The following is a 15,353-nucleotide window of genomic DNA, read 5'->3' as shown; positions in this document are numbered from 1 at the left end:
CTGGATCGGTAAGTATGATAGGGTGGGGGGGGACCACGGGGGGGGGGATCGGAGCACGGGGGGGGGGAATCGGAGCGCGGGAGGGGTGGAACGGAGCGCGGGGGGCGTGGAACGGAGCACGGGGGGGCTGGAACGGAGCACGGGGGGGTGGAACGGAGCACGGGGGGGGTGGATCGGAGTGCAGGGGGGGTGATTGGAGCACGGGGGGGTGATTGGAGCACGGGGGGAGCGGACACGAGCACGGGGGGGAGCGGAGCACTGGACGGAGGGGAGCCGGAGCAGTGTACCGGCCAGATCGGGGGGGTGGGGGGGCGATCGGAGGGGTGGGGTGGGGGCACACTAGTATTTCCAGCCATGGCCGATGATATTTCAGCATCGGCCATGGCTGGATTGTAATATTTCACCCGTTATAATGGGTGAAATATTACAAATCGCTCTGATTGGCAGTTTCACTTTCAACAGCCAATCAGAGCGATCGTAGCCACGAGGGGGTGAAGCCACCCCCCCTGGGCTAAACTACCACTCCCCCTGTCCCTGCAGATCGGGTGAAATGGGAGTTAACCCTTTCACCCGATCTGCAGGGACGCGATCTTTCCATGACGCCGCATAGGCGTCATGGGTCGGATTGGCACCGACTTTCATGACGCCTACGTGGCGTCAAAGGTCGGGAAGGGGTTAATCTGTATTTGTATTTTTCACTTAATGAGATTCTCGTGCTCCGGTGGCGGCCTGTAGGCGTGGCTGTAGGTGGGGCTTTATTATTATTATTATTTATTTATATTATTTATGTGGTACTCTGTTCACATATGCATCTTTATGGGCTTATAACAGGTCACCGATCCTTTAGTGATCTGCCTCTTACTTTAGATAATGTATACAATATTGTTGGCTTAGAAAATTTTTTTTACATCCAGTAAAATATCACTGGCACCTGCGCAGTAGCATCTACAGTATCTCTTACCGATAGAGGCTACGCGCACAAGTGCCGCCACCGGTGCCATTTTGCTACAGCCAAATTGTTTTTCCTCCAGCAAAATGACGATGGATGTAATTGTTTTTTATTTAAGCCACCAATATTCTATGCAGTATGTAAAATACAGAGAGATACAAAGAGGGTGCTGCTACCACTAGTAAGTATTTTATTTTACCAGTTACATGTTACCTATAAAGAGAGGAATGACAAGTATAAGGGAACTACAGAGAGAGGCAAGGACACACAAGAGATTTCTGCCACTTTTAGTAAGTCTTTTATCTTACCATCATGCTGGATTCACAGCTACACTGCTCAGTACTGGTCTATGTCTTCCATGCTTATGAGGTTATGCTACAGAAAAATAGGGGAGCAGGATCTATTCTTCTTTGGCAAGCAGCTCTAAGAGAACTGCCAGCTAGGAAAAGAGTATGTAGCAAAGAAAGCTTGTGAAAAATGCCATATATAAGTCATATAACAACCAGGCAGTTTATTATAATGACTCGACAGTTTATTCTGAAAAGTTACTTGGTATGATTGGAATATGAAATCATTATTTAAAATTGTTTCAAAAGTATAATGAGCATATATTCTCAAGGTAAGAGGGAATGATAAAGCTTAGACTTTTTTTATTGCAGGTCTTATTCTATAGGGTAAGATCAGGGAGCACTTTGTTTTTACATTAACAAACAGATAAATGACTGTGCTGGCTCTTCTGTATCTTCCATCTAGTCTTAAGAAGGTGGTGGTTATTGTTGACAGCCTCATAAATAGCTTACTTCTATGTGGTACCCTATGGTTTATTTATAATACCTCTCCTTTGTAGATCAAACAGAGAATCCTTTTTATCTATAAGTGATCTGCAGATCTCAGCTTGTGGTTGACTTTGATCTTGTGGTGATTGACGTTTTCAGTATCAGCACAGAGGAGCTGACCTGGGAATGCTCATTTGTCTTTACTATGCCCATTACACTCATAGGAGGTTACCATTTCTGCCACTGACTGGGCATATTTGATCATCACATCATCTTGCTTTAAGCCATTACTCTTTGTTTCATGCCCCTGGGCCTAATTCTTTGTTTTTTATGTGACATTGATTTTGCAGTGAAAACACCAAGCATCTCCTCCAGGATAGGAGTGCTCTTTAATACACATAGCATGCACCTGATAACATATTGTGTTACCCAAGCATATCAATAGCCCTAGCCCACACTTCATCTGTCTCATGAATCTTAAAATGGCATCTTTGGTGTATTGTAGGATGTCAAGGCAGCACATCCAGTGATGCAAAATGCATTTTTATGCCTTCGAAGTTCAATGTGGAATGTCTAATACCTTATTGTTAAAAGATATAAGCCAAAGTCACAGAAGAGTTAATGACACACTGGAGTCTGCACTTCGAATCAGATTTAGGAAAAAATATCCTAAAAGTGCAAGTATGTTCTTCTACTTTTTTGGGGTTATTGCAGATGCTATGCTTTTTAAGAATAGCCCATAAATATTAGGTCAGTAGGGGTCTGACTCTCGGCATCAACCAGTCATCTGTTTGATTAGGCTACAGAGCAGCCGCGAGTATCACATCCCCGTTATTGCTCAACGGGCACAGTCCATACTTTTGGTAGAGTCTATATCTGGTATTACAGCTTGTCATGTGAAGGTGACTTAACTGCAATACCAAGTATAGAAGCTGGAGATGAGAAAATGTATTCAATACAGTTGAGTTCTACTAAAATTTTCCAAAAAATCTACAAATCTGCAGAATATGGATTTCTTTTGTAATACGCTGCTCACAAACTAAATAAAATGGCGGCATCTTGCTGAACAAAACTTGGCAGGTAAAAGGTTAAAAAAACAAACAAAAAAACAAATCATACTCAACTCACCGCTTTGGCCACCTCTGCTGCTCCCTATATGGATCTTCATGCATCTTTGGCCCCGTGTTCACTCTGAGCTGGGATTTCCATTCACGAGAAGGCCCCAAAAGGTCATTGTGCATAACTGGGGCCTACTGATGGCCAGGAGTTCCAGCGTAGAGTGAACATTGAGCCAGAGATGCAGCACATCGGAGAACAAGACAGCAGGCAATGGAGGGCCCTCACAGATGAGCGACGAGGTATGAGCTTTTGGGGTTTTTTTTATACCTTACACTTATTATGGTCTGGGGTCTCTCCAGATTGTTGCGTAATGGGGAACATTTAATTTGCTAAGAATAACTTCACTCTGAAGCACAATTTGGCAAATTTGAATTTTGTCATATCCGTTCATGTCTAATACAATCCAATAAAAGTATGAAGTGTGCTGTACAGGGCAATGCAAACAAAAAGTTTTAGAGTTCCTTCCATCAATGCAATACAGAAGATATTACTTTTTGAACATACAGGACATGCTCGTAAATTTTGGTGAGTCAATGAATTGCCATGCCATTCGAAGCCCTACTGGCGTCCTCTGTCAGTGCCATCTTGACGCTCCTATGAAGCTCAGCCTCATACACACCTCATGAATACAGTAGCCTGTTGTAGATACATGCTTTGCTGATGTGAACCTACCTTGCTTTTCTTGTTCCATCGTTCTATCCTGTTTGATAAATTACTTCTTCCCTTTACTCCATCTCTTCATAAGAATCAGCAAGGCACACATCTTCCCCCTAAAATAAATATTTTTTATAACTATTTTTACAGTTTAAATAGCCTAAAACGTGCTGGGTCCATTATTAGTGATGAGCAAATCCAAACTGTAACGTTTGGGATTGGTACGGGAATCCTAGATTTTAGTCATCATTCATCCACCTCACTGCTTTGCAAATCATACAAGCAGTTTGAGCCCCCAATCTAGCAGTAGTCTTTTTCTGATGTTTGATGAGTCCACTGGCTGGGGTTCTGTGAGAGGCAGAGCCAGGGCTGTAGTTGGATAGCCCCCACGTAAGGGCAATGAGGTACTCGGTACCGGGTCCTTCAGTTCCCTCAGCGAGGATGTCGCGGTGGCCTGACCCGGACCGTGGCCCTATGAGGGGCGCCCAATAAAAGGCAGAGTTCATAGATAACGGTAGTGTTCGTGACGCCACCTGTCGTATTCCGTCAGAGTGACCGACGCTGCTTAGGGGTCCGCTGGGGTGGTGTTATGGCAGCTAGATGGTATACCTTCCCACAGGTGAAGTATTTCCCCAGGGCTTCCCAGAAGTGTAGATGATGATCATGGATGATGTAAGGCGCAGCAAATAACGAGGACACAATGGGTGCAGACTCTTTACCTTTACTGTAGGCTTCAGCATCCACAGTCCAGAGTGCTGGATGACAGGGTAGGCAGGGTTCAGTCGGTCTGATAGCAATTCCAGAGTCCCTTTATCCAGGTGGAAATCAGTAGCCTTCCCCTTGTGCACAGTAACGTAGTAGCTCCCTACTTGCACTAGCTACCATAAGGTCCTCACTGTTGTTACTTCTCTCTCTCTGTCCCCCAGATGGATAGGACAAACCTGTATGATGGTGGTGGCCTGAGGCTATTTTATAGGGACCCTAGTGACGCCCCTCCTCCACAATTGCCACCATGTCTGCTTAGGTGTTTAGGTCGGATAGCCAACTTGGAATTGACTGCCCTGCAGGTCTCAGAAGTAAAGCGTAGAGTCTATTACTCCCTCGGTGTTCCGGCCACCGGGTCTGCACTTCGGAAGGAGGCAGCATGCTTCTAGCTGGTCTCCCACCGATGTTTCACTTCTGTTGCTATGACTTCTTTGCTCACTCTCTACAGCACATTTCCTTTCTTGTCCTTCCTTAGGATGCTGCCGCATGGGTTGCAGGCACAGCTTCGTGTCCTTCTTTCCTTCCTCCTCAGACTTCAGTCTGGATCTGACCAGGGATCACCCCAGCCAGCTCAACCTGGAGACCTTTCCTTGTCAGTCCCTGGCCAGGAACTCTCCTCACCTCTCCTCCACTGAACTGACTAACTTCCTAACCAACCCACCAGTTTTACCCTGTGTGAGGAGTGGCCTAGTAGATAGAACCCTTAGCTCCCCCTGGTGAACTGGAGTGAGAAGTGTGTGTGTGGCTGTGATACCTGGTAAGGTGAACTCCTTTGGTGCCATCAGACGTAACATCACTCCCCCTGGTGGAAGAGCGACGTTACTGCAACGACCAGGACTCTGGGGCGCTGCACTCCCCCCTGTTAAATCCAGCACTCCGGGGCTGGGAAAAGAACACAACAATTACAGGTTAGCAAAAGACATGCAAAATTTTTGAAATGCTTTAAATGAAATTAATTTAACAGTGCTTCCCCTTTATGGGAGGTGAGAACACTTGAACGTTACAAACAAGAACATATTTACATTGTGCGTATTACCTTTTAAGGCAAAGTGGAAAAGAGACAATTACTAACTTACTATGGAACATAATTACCCATACAGGTATTCTATCTGCTAAGTGCAATTACCCTCTAAGGGTATACTATCATTAACCCTTAGTGTGCAAATCAACATTTTCCTCCTCTTTCTTCTTCATATGCAGGACTATCTGTCTACCCCTACAGGCCTACTGCATCTTCCTTCCTAAGACCTCAATTTTATTTAAAGTACATCATTAAACATTTTATCACTTTCTAAATTTCTGGCTACATACTATCACTATAAAAACATTATGCGTATCTAAGTTCTTAAGGCAACATTATCACTTTTTTGGCAAGGTTCAACAAATGAACATTCCCTTTAAGAGGGAAAACTTGAGTCTTTTCTGAGGTAGTGCAAACAATCAACAAGTCACTTATTAACTTTAAGACAAGAGAAACTTTCACGTCATCATCAGGAACAGTTTCTTCATAAAGTCTTCTTTCTTGTAAAACCAGTAGAGAGCACCTTTAAGAAGGTGCAAACTATGTACAAAACAAGTTCTAATCATGCACAGTTCATGATTCCAATGTTCTTCAAACAATGATAAAACTTGAAACAATAGGGATCCCGGGTAAACAAAGGGATCCCTTTAAATGTTAACCCTGTACGGGTTTTGAAGCAAAAGAGAATGTTTTTCTAAACTATGTACAGTTTTTCAGGGCTCAGAGGTTTATTGATGCCACTGCATCCAGGGCCCGGTACAAGATCTAGTAACCTTTGGCCTTGGACGATCTGTGTATATGTCCTCGTCTATGTCGAACCCATGAATCAGTTGTTCGGACACAGTCACATCAGGGGCTGCAATCACAGTCTGGGTGCGCAGACCAGTCACCGCATCACCTTGTGCTGCCACGTCCTGTGTGGCTGCGGGGGTGGTCAAGTCAGTCTGCCAGGCACTGGGTGACAACATTAAGGGGGCACTTTTCCTCACTTCCCGTGCACGCCAACCGCCATCTGTCCAGTAGCGGGTGTACATGACTATGTCCCCCTTTTGCGCCTCATAGACAGTACAGTTTGTCCCCACGGGAGATGATCTTTCTTTGTCGGTGGCGGGGGCCACGTTTGGTGGCTCTAGCTCCTGTATATACCCCATGCCAGTCCGGTGGGGAGAGACCACCACTACCCCCCATCGCACCGGAAGCGCAGGTGTCAGGTCAGATGCGGGGCGACGAGCAACCGCTGGAGTCGGCCTGGTCCCTGGGGTGCTGGTGCTTTCCATACCTGCACAGGATACGGTCCCTTCGGCACCGTTCTGCTCTGTCGTCCGGGATGCTGGAACTGTTGACTGCCCAGCCGTCAGCTCCACCTGGGCGTTCTCCTGGTGTAGGGTAGGTCCCTCTTCCCTCACTGCCATAAAGCTGTTGTGCCATGGCAATTGACGCAGCTGCTCTACCCATAGCTGTACGAAATCGATTTCTTCTAGCGGCGGCATGTCCGAGTAGTCCTCCTCTGATGACTTGAGGCCGCAAGGAATCAGGTCCCTCTCTCCCAGGTCCCCGCCGGTAGCCATCTCTGCTCTGGGACCTTCACTCGCCATGATGCCAGCCTGGTTCTGTCGAATGGCGTCCTGTGGTTCTTGCTCCTCCTCTGGAGGGTGGTTCCTTCTTCGTCCTCCACCATCCCAGACCAGGAGGCGGATTTTTTTTGTTGATGGGCATATTTCCCGGACATAGTAGTATCTGTGAGGGGCTGGCTTTACTTTCGCGCCGTCTTTGGGGCGCTGCATAGTCATGGCCGAAAGCATATGCGTAGTCGTGCCCTGGTCTCCCATCACATGAAAACAGTTCTCGTTGCCCTGCATACCTGTGGCTCCACTTTCGTCACCGTCAGGGTCTCCTCTGCATTTCTGTAGGCTCCCTTTAGAAGGCTTTGCAGAAATTGAGACACAGTCCATTTCAACTTTCAAATAAACAACTTTACTGGTTTCCTTACACAACACATCCATATTCATTACAGCATCATCAACGACAGATTCAATTATGCACACTTCTTCTTTCCCTGTACTCCTTTCTTTGTCATACGGAACGAGCCCGGGTCTGACCATATCAGTATCGTATTTGTCATACGGAACGAGCCCGGGTCTGATCTCAGCATCCTCCCTGTCCAGCCTTACTTCGTATGGGAGTTCCCTCAGCTGTATCGTGCCGGATCTGAGGGCATCTGCCCCTGCTATAAGCTGCCACATGGTGAGTGACCTGCCCATCTGTACTGCCATGATATTCCTTTCAGCTCCAGGTCTCACCACTGCTGTTCTGTCCTAATGGCTCTGGATGACTGGGCTCCAACTTAGAACGTTACGTGATCACTATTTCTATTCTGGGCTCTGTAGCCCGTCCAGACGGTTTGGGCACCCTGGCTCGACTGAATCTTAGAGGAAGTCCTTCCTCCCTTAACTGCAGCTGACCCCTCCTATAATAAACTATGTACAAGGTGTGGACTAACTAGCCACTGTTGGCACCCCATTTTGTGGACTGCATGTGTACTGCACTTTCCCTATGTCATAACTAGTATTCTTAGCAAGACAAGTGTATACATTTATACAAATATACGCAAATGGAATATTTACACTAAAGAAGGGAGTGGAGTATTACACGGCCCCGGTATACTCCTTACAGTTCCATGGCCCATCCACCTGGCCCTACCTGAGATATGGAAGAGACTAAGTGCACTGATGCCCACCCACACATTCTGTCGGAGGATGAGTACATGAGAGGGCCAGTACACATGCTCAGAAACCACAGCACATCTCTGGGGTTGAGAAAACAGAGGCGCCAACTGGTGCGTCTTTCTGCAGTGTGCCGAATGTCAAGGAGGGCAGGTGTCAGTACTGGGTGGAAGATGTGAGGGGTGATTGAATGGCCTCATAGTGATGTGTGGAGTATGGAGGAAGAGGGGGTAATCACACTTCCTGATCAGCACAGCAAAAGTTGGAAAAGCACAGCATCTGGCCCATAGCCAATACATTGTCATCTACTGCCACCTGCGCCAAAGGAATGAGCCCCCAAAAGCCAGCTTAAAGGAATTCCCTGGCATGGGAAAGTAGTGAAGACTTTGGCATCCAAAGTAGTGAAGACAAATGGCAGGTCATTTGCATGCTTGGCCATCGGAGCCTCTAGCGAGGTGTAACTATTCTAAACCTGGGCACCACTTGTATGATCAGGCATCTAAAATGCAAGCAGGAGGTGCAGTGGAGTACACATCTTGAAAAGCATGATAAATCTGTGCTTCTTCCTTTTCCCTTTTTTGCTGTGCTCTGCGCCTCTTCCTCTCGATCACATTCAACAGTGTTACCTTCCTCCCCGCAAAGAGAGGAATTGACAGCAACACCACCACCATCAGCATCGTCACCGACCATTTCTATACCGTCCCATGGAAGTCTTCAGCTCTCCATCCCCCAAACCTTTGAGAAAGAGGAAATTCCACCCTAATCACCCATGAGCCATGTTCCTGAATGTCAGCATTATTATTACTGACGTTTGAAATTCTACTCCACTCCTGCTTTTTCCCTGCTATTTTTGTTGCTACCTTATAGGGTGCTATAAGGTTAATTTTGGTCTCGGTTTTGACTTCTCCTTCCTGAGAGCCCTGGGCGGGGCAGTTAGCTATTTAAACCCCTGAAGCTCTAACTCCACTGCCAGTCAGTAGTTCTGATATCCTGGTATATATCTCTGTGCTGTTGTCCTGTGTTTTGTTATGATTACTCCTATTCTTTGATCTCAGTTTGACATTTTACTATCGACTTGTTTTATGACGTGACCTCCTGAATTTAACCCAACTACATGACTATCCTTCTCGCCAGATTGTACCATCGAATAGCAGCTAACTCTGATGGCTCTAGCCCAGGGACCCATGTGTAAGTCCAGATCCCTGTGCAGGGGTTAAAGGGTGAATTCCAGGACAACTTTTGGGTTCTGGGTAAGAGTAGCTTGCGCCAAGTCTGTTCGTGGGAGCCATTTTGGAGCTGCAAGGTGACTGCAAACAGTGCACGTGTGACAAAAATCTTCTTACTTTGTTAAAGTTCTATTCTTAGTTTTCATGTGAAATGCAGGCACTCTCCATCCCTATTTTTTATAACTAAATTAGCAATACATTTCGATGGATTATTCATTTAGTCACGGAGCTAATAGGGAAACATCTATTTCTTGCCTGGAATTGGTCTTTAAAATAAAATCTTTTTTTTTGTTCACTCCGACAAAACCTTAACTAAATACTTTCTCCTAATTGCTTGGTTTATCTAACATGTTTTACAAAAGGAGTACAGAAATCATCGGGATTTTAACTTCTAATGCCCCTTTCAGCTTAACGCTAGAAGGAACATTTTGAGTTTTATCTATGAAGCACAAGATGTCTTTTCAGGGATTCATTCAGAGTAAACTTTTTTTAATTGGACCTATTATTGGAGATTTTGGAGTGAGTCATCAGAGCTCGCTGTGCATTACATGGTGATGTCAGTTTGACAGAGTTTATATATTATAGCTAAATAGGGCACAATCTACAGCAAACATTTCCCAGGCAGGAATATTCTAATCACAGTTATGTCAAAGTCTACACTACTTTCCACATTGAGCCCGAATGTTCCAGCTATAATTTTTTTGTCCATTGTATAAGTCACTGTTGCTACACATATTTTAATATTCATGCTTTATAAGCAACCACAGGAGAAGAAGAGCCTTTCGGGAACTGCCAAATGTTCGTATACAGAGCATTACGCCATTAACTGCCTATCCACTGTATATACTTTGTAATCAAACATTAAAAAACAATAACCACCAGCAAGTAGACGTGAAATCGGGTCAGCGCTAATCTGAATTACACATGTACTGTCAAATAAAAATCATGTCTGTTATAATCACTTTTACTAGACCTGAGAGAGCGTCATTCCATTAAAGTCCCCGGTGCCAATTCATCTTGGAGACCACATGAACATAAAGAACACATAAACATAAAGAAATATGCCAATGAAGTCCATGACGATAGCTTCAAAAACGGTCTTCAATTTAAAACTTTATCCAGGACTAAATTATTTTATTTTACTTTTTTTAACTTTTTTAGTATGAGCCAAAAAAACTAACAGGCTGGTGGTTGCCAACTGCTTTTTATCAGAGTGGTTCATTCATCGTTTATGCAGCAGATTTCACCCATACTAATTAGTAGGGAAAATCCACAACAAAAAGGCATGTAAAAAAAAATGCACCAAGCACATCAGGGTTTGAAACAGGATTTTCTTTGCTTTTTTTAACTTTGTGCGGACCCAATAAAAAAAATAGAGACCATCCTGAAACTATGTGTTTGCCATCTATATTTACGAATCCAATGCAAAAATGATACATGAAACCGTGGACATAAAAAATTCATGTTATTCAAGTGGTTTTTTTTCCGACTCAAAATTGATGATTTTACATGAACTCACCTGATTGCAAATCAGCGTTCATATTGTTCAACTATGGCCGCCCCTAACGAGTGAGCATCCCAAACTGTGAGAAGATCCTCCAGTTTTTGGTGAGTTGCAGCTGGGATGTCAGTTTTCACTAAAGTTATATTGCACAGGTCTTCTTAATGTAGCATCAACCTCTGGTTTAGCAAACTGTCTCCTTTTGGCTTATTTTAATGTTTTGATGGTTCAGGACGCAACTTTAAAAATAGATACCATTTTTACGATAATTTGGGTATAGATTATAATAACTAATGAAAAGAATACTTGTTCTGATAAGGTGTCATCCAAGCATGCTCAGGTGCTAACCGAGTATCTTCGGCATGCTCGAATATTATGTTCAAGTCCTGCGTCTGGCATGACTCGCGGCTGTTTGACAGCTGCAACAAATGCATGGATTGCCTAAACAATACAGGCTGAGAGAAACATTTTGGAGGTTGCCAATCTTGTCAGAGTAGAATCCCACAACACGTCATGTGCTGGCGCCAGAGGAGGGATTTCACCTGCAAGACTCGGCCGTATCTCACGTATGTGTGATCCTGGCCTAACACTATTTCTCAGAATTCTTAAAATACTGTAATGTAAAGGTCGCATTCACACATTGCAATTGTAGCATGTTCATGCTGTGTTTTTTTTTTTTTTTTTTGAAATTCTTTATTTAAGTTTTCAATTAACAGTAATAAAACAGTTAACATTTGCTCTCATGTCAAGAAATACGGGTATTTGTCATATTATAATATGTCTAAGGATATTCATGGCAGATGGATTAAACGTATACATTCCCTAGAAAGTGAAGACAGTTGAGCTTACAGAACTTAGAACAAAATTTCAGGACTGCAAAGAACTAGCCCTAGAAACAGTACGAGTTATGATAAAAAATTTGTAAGGCCAGAGGGTGAGACGGAAGGACTAATTTACCGTGGATATAATTGAATTCAGATGAGGTGAAGGAGGAGTGGACGGCAAAGAAAATGGCTGGAACATGCAAAAAATAGAGTCAGGACGGTCATCGCGTCTTGCTAAAGAAAAGATAAGTAGGAAGGGCTAAACAGAACTCTTGGTAGGGGACTAGTAGATGAATTCCTCAAGGGGGATCCTCCGCCCCAAGTCCAAGAGTAGGGGACAAAAACACCTCCCACGGAAGCCAAGAATCCTTGAATTTCTCGTGAGAGCGTGCCTCCCAGCTAGATAATTCCTCCAAACGATATAAGTCTTGGACTTTGAGGATCCATTCTTCCAGCGTTGGGGGAGATGTTTTTCTCCAGTGTATTGAGATTAAGTGTTTTGCGGCCGCTAATAAAATGGGTAGTAAGTCGTGTTTCTTTGGGTTAAAAGAGGAAGAAGGAAGAGAGAGCAACACCTCCTGGGGAGTTAGATCCCGATCCATCAGGCCCATATCTTGTAAAGATATATTTACATCTGCCCAAAATTGTTTCAATTCCGGACAGAGCCAGAAAATATGCGCTAAGGACCCCACACATCGAGAACATCTCCAACACTGCGGGGAATCCACCAATCCCAAATGAAACAGTCTTTCTGGGGTATGATACCACCTGGAAAGGATCTTAAATGCATTTTCCTGCAATAGGATGCATCTGGAGAACCCATGGGAATTGGCTAGTACCCGCTGAGTTTCATGAGGGGAAAGCGTCAGACCCAACTCCATCTCCCAGGAAGAAAGATATAAGGGTTTAAATTGAGTTGAACTTTTAAGGAGGTTCACGTATAGCTTAGAAACCAGTTTAGTGATTGGAGTTTTCAACCTCACTAGCAAGTCAAGCCAGAGCCAATCCGTAGATTGGTTTATCTTAGTTCTAAACGCGGTCATTATACGGTGTATATGATATTTCTGGAGAAAATTAGTAGGTTGTTTTATGGCACTGATCGGCCAATTATCAATGCAAGGTATTCGGTTTGAAAGGAACTGAGAAATTGGGGCGTCTGGTAGGGATGTCCAGAGTCCATAAATGTCTTGATAGGTAGGGTCCACCAACCATGGGATGATCTTAATTGGAATATTGTCTAGAAAATGGCAATACGGAAGCTGGTTTGGTATAAGGGAACGTTTTATGGATAGGGTGTTAGATAGGATCTCATTAGATTTTATGCGTGTGCAATTAAAAGACGACCAAAGATAGAGATCAGCTTCATCCCCTAGTATAGCAAGTTCTAGATATGTATTGAGATTTTCTGGATTGGGTTTTACCAGGTTAAACCATCTAGCAATATGTATGGCTTTGTAATATGTTTTGATATCTGGAAGGCCAAGACCGCCGCTACCTCTAGGAAGAGAAAGAATTTTAAAAGGGAGTCTGGCTCTTTTGTATTTCCATATAAACTGGGAGAACAGTTGGTTGGCTGAATGGAAGAATGAGTTGGGAAGGGATATGGGAACCATGTTCATGGTATAAAATATTTTAGGGAAAATATAAGATTTAATGACATTTATTCTGCCCATCCAAGATAAATAAGGTATGTTGTAGTTTTTTAAATCCGTTTGAAGCCTTGTCAGGAGGGGAGTATAATTACATCTATATAGGGAGGAAGGATCAGCCGTTAGATAAACTCCAAGATATTTTAGTTTCTCTGATGGCCAGTTAAAGGGGGTGTTTTCTTTTAAATCCAGTATATCTGAGTTTTTTGCTGAGATATTTAATGCTTCAGATTTATTTGCATTTATTTTAAAGTTAGATATCTCACCAAAATCGGCAAACAGGGACATTAACTTCGGGAAAGATGTTTTGGGATTGGAGGTTAAGATTAAGAGGTCGTCGGCAAAAGCAGCTACTTTGACCTCAAGTTTACCCATCTTAAGGCCTATGATCTCACTATCCTGTCTAATCTTTTCCATCAGGGTTTCCATGACCATGATAAAGAGGGAGGGAGAGAGAGGACAGCCCTGTCTGGTACCGTTAGTTATATTAAATGGTTCGGAAAAAATACCGTTCACACCGACCCTAGCAGACGGATCTACGTAGAGGGACATTACAGCATCTATAAAGGCTTGTGGGAAGGCAAACTTTTGAAGCGTACAGACCATGTATCTCCAGCTAATTCTGTCAAATGCTTTTTCAGCATCAGTTGACAGAATAGTCAATGGAGTCTTAGTCTTCTTTGCATATGAAATAGCGTGGAGGATTTTAGTAGAATTATGTTTGCCTTCGCGACCCTTCACGAAACCCACCTGGTCAGGCCGAATAATTCTGCACAAGACACCATTCAACCTCGAAGCCAACACCTTAGCCCACAGTTTCAGGTCAGTGTTGAGCAATGAGATAGGGCGGTAATTGCTACACAGGCTGTCGTCTTTCCCCTCCTTAGGTATAATAGCAATGTAGGCCTCAAGTGCCTGGCGAGGTGGGAGCTTCCCTTCTAGAAAGGAATTAAACAGATCAACTAGGTGGGGAAGAAGGATATCAGAGAACTTTTTGTAATAGCCCACCGGGAAACCGTCGGGGCCAGGTGCCTTCCCATTCGGGATGGTTTTTAGGATGTCTTCTAATTCTTTAAGTGTAATTTTGGCCGTGAGTGCGTTACCTTCTTCAGGGGAGATTTTTGGAAGGGGGAGAGAGGCCAAAAAAGTTTCATGCTGTGTTTTTATGCCATTTGTTGCACAGACTCAAGTAGAAAACAAAATAAAATATTCATATGGTAAAGGATTTTCTTTAAATGCAATTCCTGGAACGTTTGTTATATTTTTCTTCATTAAGACTGAATATTATTGTAAAAGCGAAATAAATTAACAAAAGCTTAAATCTGTATTGTAGCTTAAATACTGTAAAAGGAAAATCTTGCCAGTTTCAGGGAAAACTGGGTCACAGTCTACATGGCCTTCATTACAGCTCTTACGGGTGTTAATATCCATTCCTGCCAGCCAAATCTTAGTAACACAACATCAAACATTGATGAAGATTGTGCGACACATGAAAGATGGGAGCGGAGCCCTATTAGATTTTGGTATGCATAATTGTCAACAGCCCTAATTTTAGATTGCCAGGACCGTTGCATAAAATAGACTATGAATGGGTAGAACTCTGCAAAACTCAGCCAAAGAGTGTATTGCATTGGCATATCTGGGGTGAGACTTAAACATACTGAATTATGCATTGTACATTTTTGTAAGTATTTAATTGGATGCTATAAATTACAATTATGCATTTAGAAATGGATATTATATGCATGAGTGTCAAGGACAACACCGGAGAGATCACAAAGATGCAACCGCTGCCACCAGTTTGTCAGGTGACGCAACTCCGTGTTAGGGCTGGCGGAACACACCGGGTAGATATAAAGATAGTATAGGTGCATTCGCAGCCCGGGGTTCACCGTGCAGGAGTGGAACCTGCTGCTAGTTAATGGCAGCATTATATGGCGGTACTACGCCAGAATAGACACGGGTTCCGTCACCCGGTCTGTATAGGAGCTGTTTCTTCACAGAGTCGCTGGGATTAAAGATAATGCTCTGCCCTGTTAGCAGTCACCGGGTGCAACACATGGATACTCCCGGCAATTCACCCCCACTATACTTGTGATTGATCCCGCTCTGACCCTCGGTGGCTTTTTAGCCCGCACCTGAGGAC

The sequence above is a fragment of the Ranitomeya imitator genome, chromosome 8 (assembly GCF_032444005.1).
Source record: "Ranitomeya imitator isolate aRanImi1 chromosome 8, aRanImi1.pri, whole genome shotgun sequence".
Classification (NCBI taxonomy): Eukaryota; Metazoa; Chordata; class Amphibia; order Anura; family Dendrobatidae; genus Ranitomeya; species Ranitomeya imitator.
The sequence above is the reverse complement of the archived record's forward strand: the minus strand, read 5'-3'. Positions refer to the sequence as shown.